This window comes from Aethina tumida, chromosome 3 (genome assembly GCF_024364675.1).
Source record: "Aethina tumida isolate Nest 87 chromosome 3, icAetTumi1.1, whole genome shotgun sequence".
NCBI lineage: Eukaryota > Metazoa > Arthropoda > Insecta > Coleoptera > Nitidulidae > Aethina > Aethina tumida.
In genome coordinates this window covers 16,856,162-16,871,733 of record NC_065437.1, presented here as the reverse complement: position 1 = coordinate 16,871,733, position 15,572 = coordinate 16,856,162, and the positions used below count along the sequence as shown (strand labels likewise).

At 32.2% G+C, this 15,572-nt stretch overlaps 2 protein-coding genes and 1 long non-coding RNA gene across 6 annotated transcripts in view; 1 reads left to right on the top strand and 2 right to left on the bottom strand.

Annotated features, from left to right (window-relative positions):
* LOC109596328 (cadherin-99C) overlaps positions 1–15,572 on the bottom strand; it is a 380,168-nt gene that overhangs the window by 149,733 nt on the left and 214,863 nt on the right. Inside the window, exon 23 of one of the 4 annotated variants that reach the window (XR_007547597.1) lies at positions 7,432–7,441. The exons of the other annotated variants lie outside the window; for them this stretch is intronic. The gene's annotated coding sequence lies outside the window, so the exon portion shown is untranslated. Of the gene's footprint in view, positions 1–7,431; positions 7,442–15,572 lie in introns of those variants that run through there. 4 annotated transcript variants of the gene reach the window in all.
* The window catches only part of LOC109596325 (Krueppel-like factor 9), a 150,983-nt gene that overhangs the window by 60,308 nt on the left and 75,103 nt on the right, over positions 1–15,572 (bottom strand). The window lies entirely within an intron of this gene.
* Positions 12,367–12,891, top strand: LOC109596327 (uncharacterized). The gene is made up of 3 exons (XR_002191360.2): positions 12,367–12,469; positions 12,540–12,674; positions 12,724–12,891. It is a non-coding gene; the product is annotated as an uncharacterized LOC109596327 (long non-coding RNA).

The window sequence follows — 15,572 nt, the reverse complement described above, 5'->3', positions numbered from 1 at the left end:
TATTAGAGTGGGTATCCCTGCCAGTTGGTCAGTTGAAAAGTGTCCCGTTTTCGTTCCTCTTTTGAACCATCAAATCGGATGTTTTAAATTTTTTTATGGATTATTTTGTTAAGATATACCTAGGACATTGATGTTGCTATAAGAACTTTCAGACTTTTCTTTTTTAATCACCCCGTATTCGTGTTTCATTTTTTTGAATTGGAGCCTGACAAGTTCTTATTTTATACTAATAAATTAATACCTCGTTTTAATTTAGTACGGAGATTACTTCTAGTAAATAAATATCCTGATTAAATTTTAATTTAATTAATGCTATAAATTAATTAAAATGGATCTCGAAAGAAATTCATATAAGAAGATGTAGAGAATACAACTTTAATACACGTTTAAACGTTTCAGTTTAATGAAAAAACTATTTTCTACAAAAATCTTCGAGGCAGTCAATTTTCACAGCTTGAGTACCATCAATAATTTTCATCCGAAACACAAATTACAGTAAAACTCAGCAGGAGATTAAACGGAATGAAAAGGCAACAGTTCTCATGATTTTCGACTTCCGCCTGCTACATACTGTTGCACAATCTGATGGACTTTCGTGCGTTTTGTTTTCGTACGTTTTTTGCTATTTCGACTTTATTAAGATAAATATTGGGCTATCTGTAGTTATTTGTTTTCCGGACGATGGATTCCCGTTGTCGTTTTGCTGCGTAAACATGAAACAAAATAAAAACAAAACGAAGAAAATTTTAAACATGTTTTATCGTCGCGTTTCCCCAGTGATAAAACACCGAAATAATTGACTCAGCCCCTAATTACGCGACAAGTAAAATCGGGAAGCAACAGAAGTAGGCGAAACTCCGACCGAAGAAATTTATACGTTTATTTAATCGCGAACTTCCCGCCCAACTTTTCATTCTGAAACTTCGCCGCACAGATAGCATCGAAAAGGCTCAGCCATTGACACGGGGGATTTTTTATATCGCACTCCCCCGCTCTAACGTTTAAACACTCGAATGGACCCGGCGCCTTGGATTTATACTTTCGAATCGACGACTTTAAATACCGACCCCCGATACCCACGCGTCCCGACCAAAATGAGTGCGATCCAACTTCTTATCGTAATATATGCTTATGCTCTAATTCGGGGACGATGCGATCGTTTTATCGGAATGGTGACAAATGCAGTTCCAGGGCTTGAGTCTATGGTCGTTTGGAATTCACGAATCGTTTAGAATTAGAAATATCGTCGGCGTCAAATGTCGACCGTCCCGTTTGTCATTGTGTCTACGCCGAAATGTTTGCTTCGTGATTACTTTATTTCCCGTCATTTCGACGAGCACCATCTTGGTTTTTTGGAAACGACCCGCATTTATTTATATCGCCAACTTTTATGCCCAACTGATAAAAACATGATGAAATACTGCTTTAGACGTTAAAAAAATTCTGTTATTAAATTTATTTTGCTATAAGGAATAATTACCTTCAATTGATACTAAAAACTGTTTCATAAAAATGAAATATTAAAATAAGACTTTTTTAGCTAGATAATACGAAACACGTTTATTGATTAAATTTTATGTATTTAACATGCGCTGCATGGTTTTCTCTTCGGCAATGGTTACAAAGAAATAAAATCTTTTACTAAATTATTGACAATTTAGAAGAAGTAAATTGACAATTTTTATGGATGCTAATAAATACGCGGGGTGTTTCAAAACTTACACATAAAATTTTAACAAAATATATTCCTTTAAATAAGAAGTATATGTGGAGAAAAAAATATAACACCCATATGTAAAAACCAGTATAAAAACTATTTTTAAAAAATATATTTAGGGTCGACACAATTAAAACACTTATATACCAAATTACATGAAAATTATGTTGTTGTATATAATATATTCTGTAGAAAATAATAAAAAATAGATATATTTTTAAATCGAGATTACATAAATTCTTTGTATGACGTAGGTCATAAAAATTTCCCCTTCTGATAAATATTATAAGTACAAAAAAATATTTAGAAGTAAACTAGGGACAAAAATTTTCTTCTGATGTATAAATTTTAACCCATAGTAACTACTTTTTTGAAGGATTATCGATTTTTTTACCAATAAACACATAATGGTTTTTTTATGTAGTACATATTAATTAATCGCCCGTAACTTTATAACTAACTATTCACTTGATTTTAGCCATCAAAAAGACATTAAATAGAGAATACCGTAAAAGTTCATTTCAGATTTGGCATTTCGGCAATAGGTACAATGAAATAATATATTTTTCTAGATTATTTATAATTGAGAAGAAGTAAATTGACAATTTTTTATGCATACCAATAAATGTCAAAATATAGAGGGTGTTTCACAAATTACTCAGAAAATTTTAACAAAATATATTCCTTTAAATAAGTACAGCAGTACAAAAACAATTTTTAAAATCTTATAATATATTTAAAGTCTGCACTATCAAATGCTTGTATACTAAATTACTTGAGAATTATGTATTTTCTGTTAAAAATTAAAAAATAGATACAATTTTAAATTCAGTGTCGAGATAACATAAATTCTTTGTATAACGTATTTTATTATAGATTATATGTTATTATATATAGTGAGGTCATAAAAAGTCTAATATATAAATATTAAACTGTAGCAACTACTCGCGTTAAATAGAGAATAAAAGTTCCTTTCAAATTTTGCATTTCGGCAATAGGTACAATGAAATAAAATCTTTTTGTAAATAATTTATAATTTAGAAGAAGTAAATTTTTTATAAATGCCAATAAATGTCAAATTATGCAGAAAATTTTAACAACATATATTCTTTTAGATGACAATAAAATAAATGACATAAAATTGATTACTTGGAAGATGTAACTTGGAATTTTTTAACTTCATTTTTGAAAAATTTTTAAAAATAGTAAGAAAATTTAATCAAATATAAGAATCGGTTGAAATTAATATAAATATTATAAATTATAGTTAATATTCAAAAGCTGTAAACAAAATTAATAAGGCATTTAAAATCAACTCTTAATGATGACTATATTTTAACAATTTTCATTTACTTGTTACCAATATTTCTTTTTAAAATTGATTATTTGGATACTTTTAAATATTATTTTTGCAAGCCATTAAATAAAATTAAATAATCGATAGAGTAGTAAACACACTATTAAATTAATACTAATCAATAAAAGAAACCTTACTACATAGTAGCAAACAAAATTAATAAGAACATAAAATAATTTTTAATAAAACCTATTTTCAACTCTTTTTAAACGCATTTTTTGTACATTCTCCTCGCTGGTTTTAGAAACTATGAAAAAACCTCATCATAATGCTGATGGAAAAATAAGAGCCCGACGTAGTGTCAACTAAAAACCTAATTAACTCGACGAAATCAATCACAGCGGCGAAAATCCAGTAAAAGGCAAACACATGATTTATAGCCGTGCCGCTTTCGGAATTTTTTCCCCGCTGATTGTCCGAAAACACCATTAGCGCGGGGGCACATAAGTAAATAGTGGAGACGGTGTTTGTCCGCCGGAATATTGGACATGAAAGGCATCGGATGAGACACCGTCACGGATGGACGTCAACCGGATGAGTGATCGATTATCTGCATCCCGCATCTGATCGAAAAATCTGGTCCGGGGGTTGGGTAAATGGGATCGCTGCGATCCATGACGTGATGGGATTTATTAAATCGTTTGCGGGGACGGACGTCGTTTAATTTTTCGACTTCTTAATACCGCACGTTATCGTCGACACGTCATTCATGTCAACTATGTTTTCGAGTTGTTTAAGGATTCCGGTACGACGATTTGGACAAAGAAATGAACATAAATAAACGGTGGATCGTTTTACTGATTGTTCCATAAAGCTTGCGCAACACTTTAATGTTACAATTAATTACGAACTGAAATCCCGTTAAACGCTAAAGATAATGAAACATAAGACGAATGAAAACATTTCAAGAAAGTGCGATTTACTTTTCTTTGTAATTCATTTCGACCCTTCCATGTTTTTGTTTCCACTTAATATTTGTCGCTTTAATTAAATTTTACTCTCCACTGTTTTCGTCCAACTTGTAACAATAAAAAAATTAAAATTTACCTGAAATAAATGCAGCCTTATTTATCTTGGAACAAATCAGGAAAACCGTTCCCGAATTCGGCGTTCTAAATTAGTCGATCCACTTCTAATTAAATTGCCCCGCAACATTCTCAGACATATCCAAGTAGTAAACAAACACCAAATAGCAATTAGTTCGTTTACCTCTTACGCATTGGGTATCGGATCGCTAAATTTAGCGGTGGGAGAGGGACCTTTGCCATTATTGGGAAAACGGTTCGAATATCGGTTCCATTAAATTCACGCCAACCAGTTTCGCATTCTTACCTGAAACAAGACAATAATTCGTATTGATTTCCTGATAGACTCCGGTGAATATTTCGAGATGAACAACTTTAGCGTTTTGCTAATTGAAAAGGAGAATTGAAGGGCTTAACTGAATAAACTGTGTTCAAAGTTAAGACGAAGTTTACTAGTGAAGATAACTTTATAATTATAAAATATTTCATACAAGATATTTATAATTATAAGTAAGCACAACTTAAATTGAGTTTAAAGAATTGGAAGTAGATTATTATATGAGATAATATTATCAAAATGGGACACCGACATGGAACATTTTTGAGATTGGTTTCTTTCGAATATGCAATATCCAGTTTGGCATTTTCAATTTCACGAGTACCGCAATACATAAACCTTTTCAGCTCCTTGAAAAATGGCTGAAGTAAATGTGTCATATTTATACTACAATTTCCCCATATTTGATTTTCCTAATACTGGGTTGACAGGGGTTTTACGCCTATATAACGTGCCTCTTTTCAGGCCAAACTTAATTTTACAAAAGGTTTTTCTCCGCATTGGTGTAACGTGATCTATATGTTTGCAGAGCGGTGCCATCCGATAAATATAGTTTAATACTATAACTCAAAATTTATTGCCACTAAAACATATAAATTCACGGAAGCAAATTACAGATCGCGTATAAAATTTTCCTCCCTCATGTTTAAACAAGATAAACTATATTTTCACTTTAATAGTTAACACATTTACTCTATTCCTATAAACATTTTATGGTACAACATATTATTCATTTTATAAAGTCATAGTACAATGGAATTAATTAGTTTGTGTATGCGAGATCAGATTATTTCGTAATTCAGTTGACCAACTCCCGAAATGACGACCATTAAATGCATATTGGGGTTGTGTTATCTTACTTGTAAATGACACACCAAATTCGACTCATCATTCTGGATCATTTTATTATGTTATTAAATTTATTATTTGCATTTTCACGTAATTATAATTTAATTGGGCACATAATGAAATTGTAAAATACACAGTCGGAGTGGGTTATGAAAATATAATACCCTTCATCTGTGTATTTTGTTTGAATCGCTCAATCACAATTATTCTACATAATTTAATTAAAATTTTAAATTAAATACTTGCATATATTTAAAGTATTTTTGAAATTTATAATAAATATTTAAAACTTTTTTAGTGTTAATTATACAAGAATTAACATGAAACTTTTTCTCACAATTATTTTTTTTTTAATTAGAAAAATGATTTAATCAAAAAAACATCCCGAAACAGTTTTTTATTATTTAAGTTTTAACCTGCAAACTTATTTCTTAGTATAATTTTTAGTAATAAACATTGAACAGACAAGAATACCTTTCAGTATATATATATATGGTACACAATCAAAATATTGCAATAAAACTATTATATATATAATATATATTGTACATGATGTCTCTTTCAGGATTCAGATTTTAATACTGTATATATGTGGATATATATCGAGACTGTTCCTTGGTTCTTTGCGACCTCTCTACAGCTATTTAACATACACAATATCACTTTGTGTCTCGTCAACATTAACTCCTGGAGATATCCATAATGGTTTTGGCAATTCAAGTCTTTCCAATTCTTTTTTTACATGAATTTGATAAAAAAAAAAAAACAAATTGCTTTTTACACGAATTGTTAACACGGTTAACACGGTATGTTCTATAAATTTTTCATGAATTCATTATATTATTTTTCTTTTTTCTAAGTATAAATTATTTTTTATAATATATTTAAGTGAATAATAATTTTTTAATATTGTTTACACCTAATTAATTTCCTTTTCACACGAATTTTTTGAGACGTATCTATCGTGTAAAAGGAGAATTAGGTGTACATACATTTATAAATATTTCTAGTTAAAAAAAATCAAAACGTATCATTTATGGAATAACTGTTATCAAGATTCTGAATAACTTTAGAAATTAAATTAGGTCTTAATTCTTAATTTAAATTGCGACTAGTATCCCTAATGAGGGTTGAAGAGTGCGCCACTGATTATAACTTTCTCCAGTAAGTGTTGGGTCTTACACTGTTAAACTTTTATCATCTCGTATAAATATTCAGGTTATATATCTGGTCGATTCGGCACTGTTGCCAGTTATTACGCAGTTTATTTTTTGAATGTTACCCATTCCGGGTTATATCTGCCTCACGCATTCTTTGAATTACGGGATATAAGGACCTCAACATATAACAGTGCCATGATCGTATAGGCATCTTCAATCAATACGAATGTTTAACCAGTGGTGGGTTCACAATCCAATACGAAAAGGTTGCATGATATCAATTTCGTTTTATGATTATCATACGAATAAAGTGGAAGGAAATAAAACAATTTGAGTGCTTTCGTTTCGACATTATGACAGTTTGTATAAATTACGGCTGGGAATGTGACGAGTTTAAATAATTCCATGTAATGTTCGCTGTTTTCCGAGGTAGGCCATAAAACACTGCACTTTATTAAAGTTGATAACGGACAGGAATTGCTTTTGACGCTTAATTTTATGCGATATTTTTACTTTTATATTGCTCATTAGGCTGCAACTAAGTTTCACGTTTTATTGCGATGTTGGAGACATTAAATCACCGCTGAATGAGGATGTGATCAACATTACAAACGTTTTATGAGCGAAAATGAATACTAAATCAATAAAGCTACAAACACAGTTCGTATCTGTTGATGCGAATTATAATATGTATGTAGTACACGGTGTTTTCTAAATCGGTTACCTGGCAATGCATAATCTGCATTCTAGGCACGTCGCCGAAGACCTGACAATAAAAATGTAAATACACGATTCTAATCTGCATTCGCCATTTGAACTTCCACATAAATTATTGCCCATTCCTGAATTAACATATTCGTGAGTTTTAATCGAAGGTAAATCGTTAAAATGCTTTTCCAGAAGAAATAATTTTTATTTATTTATAAATTGACAACTTTTATTGCCATTGAATATATTTCATGTGAATTTCTAACTTAAACCAAATGCTTAATTACACCAACAAAAAAGTATCAGAGTTATTTTTAAACATCTTGCACATTACTTCTGCATCGTTGGTTAGTGGTGCTTTTTAAATTCCCACATAAGAACTTAAAAGTATTTGCACGAAAAGACGATCATTAATCACTAATTCAATTTTTAGTTTTTAGCAGTAACAATTCTGTTTTTCACGCCTCAAGAGAAACGATTAAATACTTTTAAAATGTGTAAAACAAGTACAAAAGTGCTACTTTTTAAAGTTATGACCTATTAATAATTAAAAAAACATTTGAAACTCATATTTTACTCCAAACATTTTACGACCTATAAATTTTAATTAAAATTCGCAATTCAAACATTTTAATAAAGTGCACAAACTAAAATCATAATTTAAACTAGTTTATTTAATGAGGTTGAGTTGAAAATTTTTTAAATACACTTTATCTAACTAATTATCCCTTGGGAACCGCATCATTAAAATTACCAACAATGAGTTATGCGTTGAAGTCGAAATATTGCTATTAATAATTCATATATTCGTACAATTTACTATCAGTTTAATTAAAATGAACCTGTTACATTTAATTAGGTAAATATAATTGCTAATTATTCATTTACAGCCTTCAATATTTAATTTATTTCCCAATACCGATGCACTAACCCAAAACAAAAATTGCACCGAACTTTATATCGATTACTTTTAAATGCTACGTTAAACAATTTAATAGTCGGCGAACACATTGAAGATGTAAAAATATAGGAAAACAACAACAGTTGCAACCAACAGTCTCTGGTGCAGCCATTGTAAACCCATTGGTTGCATATTACAATTTACAGACGGAACGAATGTGTGTTTTCGCTTCGAAAGGCGTTTATGTTTATTGATTTTTATTGGGGCTGCACCGAAAGAAACTGAAACTCGTTTTGAAAACAGGCGAAACTGTAAGTTTGCGTTAGGGAAAAAGGAATATTTATTTCTGTGGCTAATTCACCTGGAGCATCACACGAACCGGAGTTTTGTATGCTGAACTAATTAATCGTTCAAGTATTTTAGTTTGTACATTAACCGCAACTCGGCTGAATATTAAATTAACTGAGCGGATTACAGAAAAGTTAGAGAGGAAAAGAAGTTTGGACTCTTAATTAAAACATTTGTTTCGGAATTACGTTATCTTTTATGCTCGGCATAAACAAATTAAATTACGATCGGTTAACTTAACTAAGGCGTTAAAACTCAATTTACATGGTATTTTGTTAAACTTTCGAAATGTTAAATCGGTACACTTTGTGGAATTAAGGGTTGGAAAGGCCAGATCGTGGTGGGGGTAGATACCGAGTTCAGGCGTATGGTTGTGTTAAATTAAAAGTAAATATTTAACTAACTCTTTTAACGGCCGTAAGTCAGGTTAACAATTTAATAATCACACTTTTGTCTTTACTTTTTAAATACCTTTTATCCGGCTATTTAAACACACTGATTTTTGCCAGTCGAGTTGGATTGAACTTTAATATAAAAACTCAACCGAAACTCGTCAATAATTGGCCAACAGTTGCTCCGGATGTTTAATGATTAATCTACTAACCATCGAAACCTGTCATAAAACTAGCCAAAATTAATTACTTAAATTCAATCATGATAGAATCGAATAGATTCTAGTGGATTGTACAATTTAATTTATCACAGAATCTCAATTACAACGGCGTTAATTTCACTTTAATGACTTGCTACAGTTGGAATTTATCAGATAAATTCATAACTCAGATCATTAAAACTAGACACAACTGCAACAGCTTTATTATCTCGCTGCCGTAAATATAAATGGTTCAAGTCGACATGAATTAAAAGAATGAAACGACATTTACGACACTCCATTAAATTTTATTAAATAATTTGAGATCTCGCAATTCCCTTCAAAAACATTTTTATTTAGAAACGTACAATAAGCTACCTTGTTAATTAAAAATGATCTAGGACAATAGATTTAATTAAAATTCATTAGTTACGGAGACTATAAAATTGAAATAAAAACCGAGAAACATTTTTTTCAATCACCATAAAGTCGATTTTTTATTTGGCCAAGTTCGTCCATCAGACATGTTTCTGTCTACCTTTTATTACGGACGCTTAAAAAAATGCGCATTATTCTTCACGGAACATTATAATCCCCGCGCGAGGATTCTTAGTTAGATTGAAGTTTGGAAATAACTCTGAAAGTTTCTGGGAAATTTGAAAGCTTTTGTCTGCTTTTCAGATTAAAGGTTGCTCCGTCACAACGCGATACGTCTTCCTTTTGTACTTTGTTACACACGAGGCAAATCTGCTTAAATTCAGGTTGACAAACGTGAATTGTTTATATCGTGTTGTTAATTTTCTTATTCTAATCAAGTTCTCAATCCGCAAGAAGCAAATAAACGAAAATTTATTACAATATTGTTTTCAGTGGCTTATACTCAAACCTACCCAAAGTTTATATTAATGTACAAGCTGATTCTCCTGATTGATTCAATAGAGTTTTGTATAGGTGATGTGTTTAATTTTATACTCAAACGCAAATAAGAATAGAGAAACTATTTAAAAAACCAGATCCACAATTTTACGTAGAATATCAAATAAAATAATCTTTACGGGATTTGAAAAAAAATTAACGTTACGTCGTACATTTATCCATGTTACTTTACATTGAAATTTGATGACAAATAATATTCATGGAAGATAGAGTTCGACACTGTAATACATATGCATATATCATAGGTATTACGTCGATCAAACAATTTTTGCAATTACGTGCAAAATATCGAGAACCACTTAGACACAATTCAGCAAAAACGGATGGAATGAAAACTTTATTATTTCATAGACAGAGTAATCTGTTAGATAATAAAATCATTTGAAAAGAATCCTATCGTGACTGGAAGTTCTAGCTCCTGATTCAGCGGCTCTCGGAACTATTCTGATTTATAAGTTTCTGGAGAGTAACGAGTTTAACTTTTCCAATGATAGTCTCTCAACTAGCGGCAGTATAAGGTTGTGAATTTACGACCGATTCTTTACCTATAAAATTTTCCATATTTATGTAGTGATCAAGACATATTCCTGGCTCCGGGGACCCACTATAAACTTACAAAATTCAATATGGACCGTTTTACGGACGACAAAGAAATTTCAGTTAAGTCGTCGCATTAGAACAGATTGTCAGGTTTTATTTCACGACAGTGCCGATGTCCTATAACTTTTACGACTTTACATGGCATATTTTATTGGAAGTTGCTCAATCTGTCCGATTATCACCTAGCAAATTTTTATTTTTTTCATTACAATTATTCTCTTTAAACACATAAAATTCAAAGACCAATAACCATAAATATTTCCCAAAATGGCTAAAATAGAAAAAAAAAACAACTTTAGTCAACAAATCTGATTTAGATCCATAATATATCATCGGACATAATAATTCAGGCATATGGTGAACTTCCGGACACGTGTGTACACGCTACGCGTCGGTATCTCGTTCCATGAATAATTCAGACGCAATCTGATTGATAAAAAAATAAAAATCGATTTTGTAAATGCCGGACAAAGTTTATTTTCGCACCGCTCGGAGGATCTCACGGGACGTTAGAAGACCAGATTTGATGAGATTTCCACACCATTAAAAAGGAACGTGTTTAACGACGGCCAGAGTGAAAATCATTATCTTTTGTTTCAAAGAGGCAATTGTTTTTATTAATTTATTACGTTGTGAAATAATTGATATTTATTACAAAAATCCATATTCACATTGAATACATTAGCAAGGATATTGTATTATATTTGCAGGATTCCAGGACAAAGGGAATACGACATGTGAAGGTTTTCCTGCACGTTACATAAATGATAATGCCTAATTAAGCCTTTGTTTTAGCCATGCACGACGTATCTAAAACGATTTTTGTAATGAAAGACTGTAAAGGTAGTTTCAGAGATTGTACATTTTAATTAATACAAACCCATGTGGCAGAATGCTCCAAAAAGGCATTAAAATTGTGATAGTTGAAAATAAAAAAATAGTAATTTTTTCAAAGGGTGGGTATTAATCTTTATAATGTATTTTTTAATAAAAGTGATAATGTAACGTTTTTATTTTCTGTATGTTTTTTTTTTTTTATAAATTGCCTTGTAAAAACAAAAATAAGTAAAGCCACCTTAATTTTTTGGAAATTTATATTAGTTACTTTGGCGGATGCGCCGGTAACTCAAACTTGAGGATAAACACATTCTATAATTAAAATAGATTTTTAAAATATTTATAAAAAACAATATATAAATATGATTGAAAAAATTATTTATTTTTTTAATAACCACAATAAATATTTTTGTTAAAATTGTGGCGGATGCGCAATTATTTAACTTATTAATAAGGAAGAATTCAAAAGATTGATATAATAGTACACAATTTTGACATCAGTCATACAATTGTAACAAAAAGCAGATCTCCAACATAATTCGGGTTCTTGTTCATGAGAACCGATGCGTAATGTGTGATATAGCGTAACCGAGACTAGTTGGTCATTTGTGCGGCCATTACATTGATATAGAATAATGATCGCGGTCCGGAACCGTGTTGGAGTTCACGGAAACGCCACGACATAAGATATTTAACCGGAAGTTGGACTGGTGGTGCGGCGGCGACGAGGTGTTCTCTTGGGGTGCATTGCCAGCAGGTTAATGAGGCTGGCGGCGTTGCCACCGCTTGTTCCTAAGTGTCAATTAAATGCGCGCTCCTAGAACACGACAGCAATAACGACGTGATCTATGGCCCTCCTCTCCTCAACAGACTGTGTGGGCGGGAGTGTTAAATCCTTTCCACACCATGACGTTTTTAATTTCGACTAATTTATTTTCATTCTAATGAAAGCCGCGGTCCTGGAGTGTTTCGTGCTCGTTTTAGGTGCTGAAAAATACAAACGCAACCTGATTAAGCTTGTGCGAGGGCAGCTAAATGTCTGTCCTGCGTCAAGATATGTATCGTCATGTTCTGGAACAGCTCGGCTTTCGGCCAACTGTTTGTAATTACTGAAAACAATTTCCAATCGAAATACTGTTACTATGGGAACAACGTTCTGGTTTATGTTGTAGTGTCAAAATTTCTGCAAAGTAGTACCTACACGTCTCAAGCGACAGAAATCAAAAATGGATTTAACGTATGTCCTGGATTTTGCGTTCATTAAAAAACAACTTATCATCTACCAACAACAAAACTTAATTGCATAAGTAGGTAATGAAATTCACATTTAGATATTTTGTAAAATGCATTTTTTAGCTTGGACTGCCAGAGGTATGTGAACCATGCATCAGGGACTTTGTCAACTTGAGACTTCAATGGAGCTTTTTTAGTAACAGATCAGTATAGCCAGAAATGTTCATTCGATACAATTGTACTTAATTTAAGCTCGTATAGTAACATAAAAAACCAAAAAGATAAATTAAACCTGATGTTTTTCTTGATAAAAATATGGTACCCCAATAAAACAATTAGAAAAGTGGGAAAAAGGGGCAGAACATGTTCGGACAAGATGAACAACCGACATTAGTCAGCCGACGTCATCTTGGAAGGAAAAGGTAGGGGAGGTCGAAGTTGCCGGTGAATTTTAAGGTAATCTCCTGTTGCATCAATCAACGTCGAGTTATTCTGCCCGCATCCCGCCCCGTCCGAATATCTTTGCGTGTCCGACATAACCGCACTCATAAAAATCCTTCATCCGGTTTACGACAATGTGTATTCAAGTGCCGCACGAATGTGGCCTAATAAAGCATGTTTTTGTGAATTATAACGTGTAGCAAAAAGGCCGTCGTTAATTTTCTAGACGGGGCTACTCGCTGTGATAATACCACTGCTTAGGTGTATAAAAGATGCATTCGGGGTGGGAAATTAAGCTGAATGGCAGGATAAATGATGATAGGCAAATGGGAGAAAAAGCCAGACGTGAGATTCATTATCCTGAGATTTTTATCTGTATTAATTAGACAAAGCTAAACACCACTAGAGTACTGACAATATTTTAACTTGTCATGTAATTAAAGGGCGGAATCTCACAGTAGCTTCGGAAGGACTCGTACATCACCTAAAAATAATTTTTGCCACTTTGGAACAAAAATGGATTTAGAATAATGGAAAGGCACAAAAGGAGTTCGTTAAAATTGGACTGTAACTGCCGAGTTGGATGAGAGAAAAGTTGGAAACTTGTTCTCGAACCGTCATGCCCAAGACACGTACGTGCCACCACTCGATCCGAAAGAGACATTTCCTTCATTTATTTTATCCCAACTTCCATACGCGAGATTTTTATTTAAAACATATTTAAATTTGGATGACAATTTGAAGAAACTGACGTTAGAACTCTCAGTTCCCCCTTAGGAATCACAAACGAAACGGTTGAAGTGGAGGACACTCCGTAGATAGAAAATTGGTTAAAAAAGGTGCCCAATTAAGATTTCCGTTTACGATGTCAAATACGCATTTAATTCCTTTCGACCAATTGAGCGCAGATAAAACGGCACTCTTTTCACGATAGCAGACGTCCATTGTGTATTTAACAATGCAACCGCAAAACGCATTTCGACTAATTTCAGTCTGGTTTTAATCTGGCAAGACAATGTCGCGTTGCCGACACGAAGAAATTTTGCTACGTGAAATATTGGGTTGAAAAAAAATGATAATTCGTGCGACGGTAGTTTGAAAGCCCAATTAGGTATTCTTTTTCTTACAATTTAAATTAATTGAGGCCCCATAATTGAGCATTGATGATGGGCTAGATTTAAATTGCTAATGTCGGTTTGATGATTTTTCCAATTTAACAATTTAAGAAAGTCTGGCAAGAGGTTAGTTATATTAATTTGAAAAATTTTTAAGCTTATGTTTAAACTAGAAATTTTGTAAGATTTTAATTAACAAAATTTCGTTTTGAAAAGTTTTAGAAGCTGTTAAAATTGACTAATAAATCTAGCTCTTTTGATATTGATCCTGTGATACTGCTGTTAATATGCATAATAAAATTAAATATTTAAATATATTTACTATTAGTTGTAAATAATATCTTATTCAACTGTTTCAGTGAAATAAATAATTGTGATAAAACAAGCAAACAATTTTTGATTTATAAGAATACCTTCAATTTATACGAATATATACAAAAGAACTACAACGGATAATGATAAAAGTTCTGATGCCTGTGTTAACTAAAAGAGTTTCAAAGATAATAAATCACAATAAAAACTGACCGAAAAGTTTCTTGTGAATTACATATCACTATATTTTCAATGTTGCTAGTGCTAAGATAATACAAGTCTCACTACAACTGTCTCCATAACAAATTGGAAACAATTTCAGGAGGCAGAGCAGACAGAAAAAAATTATTCCCGGAGGTCCGGAGTTGACATTATATCCATCTCTCCGTGAACCTACTGACATTTCGGGACAGTTTTATGACGCGGCTTGTCAGGTGAAGTTGTTTTACAATGTAAACAGTTTTGGGATATAGGATGGGAAAAAAGTACGGGTCTAATGCCGAAAAGATTGTAATATCCTAAAAGAAACTGAACCCGATTGTGTTTGTAGCTTTCAGGGTAAATGTAACGAACTTATGTGTCCGGTTTTATTTTATTTTTGTTACAAAGGAATTTATACATCCATTAAGATCCGTTTCCAGAAACGCATTTCAAAAGTATTATATGAAAATAGAATTTGGATTCTCTTATTCGATTTATTAAATGTCAAAGTAACGTAAACATGGATTTCAGCTCTTATAAACCAATTGTAGATTCCTAGGAAAAGCTGGCGATAGGAACGTTTCATGTAAACATAAAAATCCACGTGTCAGAAACAGGGTCGCAGTTTCGCGCAGTCATAAGCAGCCTGAATGTTTTTATTATCCGATGCTCGGCAACTAATGATACAAGGTTTAGCATTCTATATCCGTCATCGGGGTGGAGGAGAGCAGACAGAATGTGGTTGAATTGCTCAGACTACTCAGACAGGCGAGACCCACATCGTTCAGGCTGCCTCAACCGGCATATCGTTCCTTTTTGATTTATGCGCCTTCCATTACAACGATTCTTGCCATTAATGATAAATTGTATCCGAGTCGATGTTTATGTAGCCCGACGTTTCTT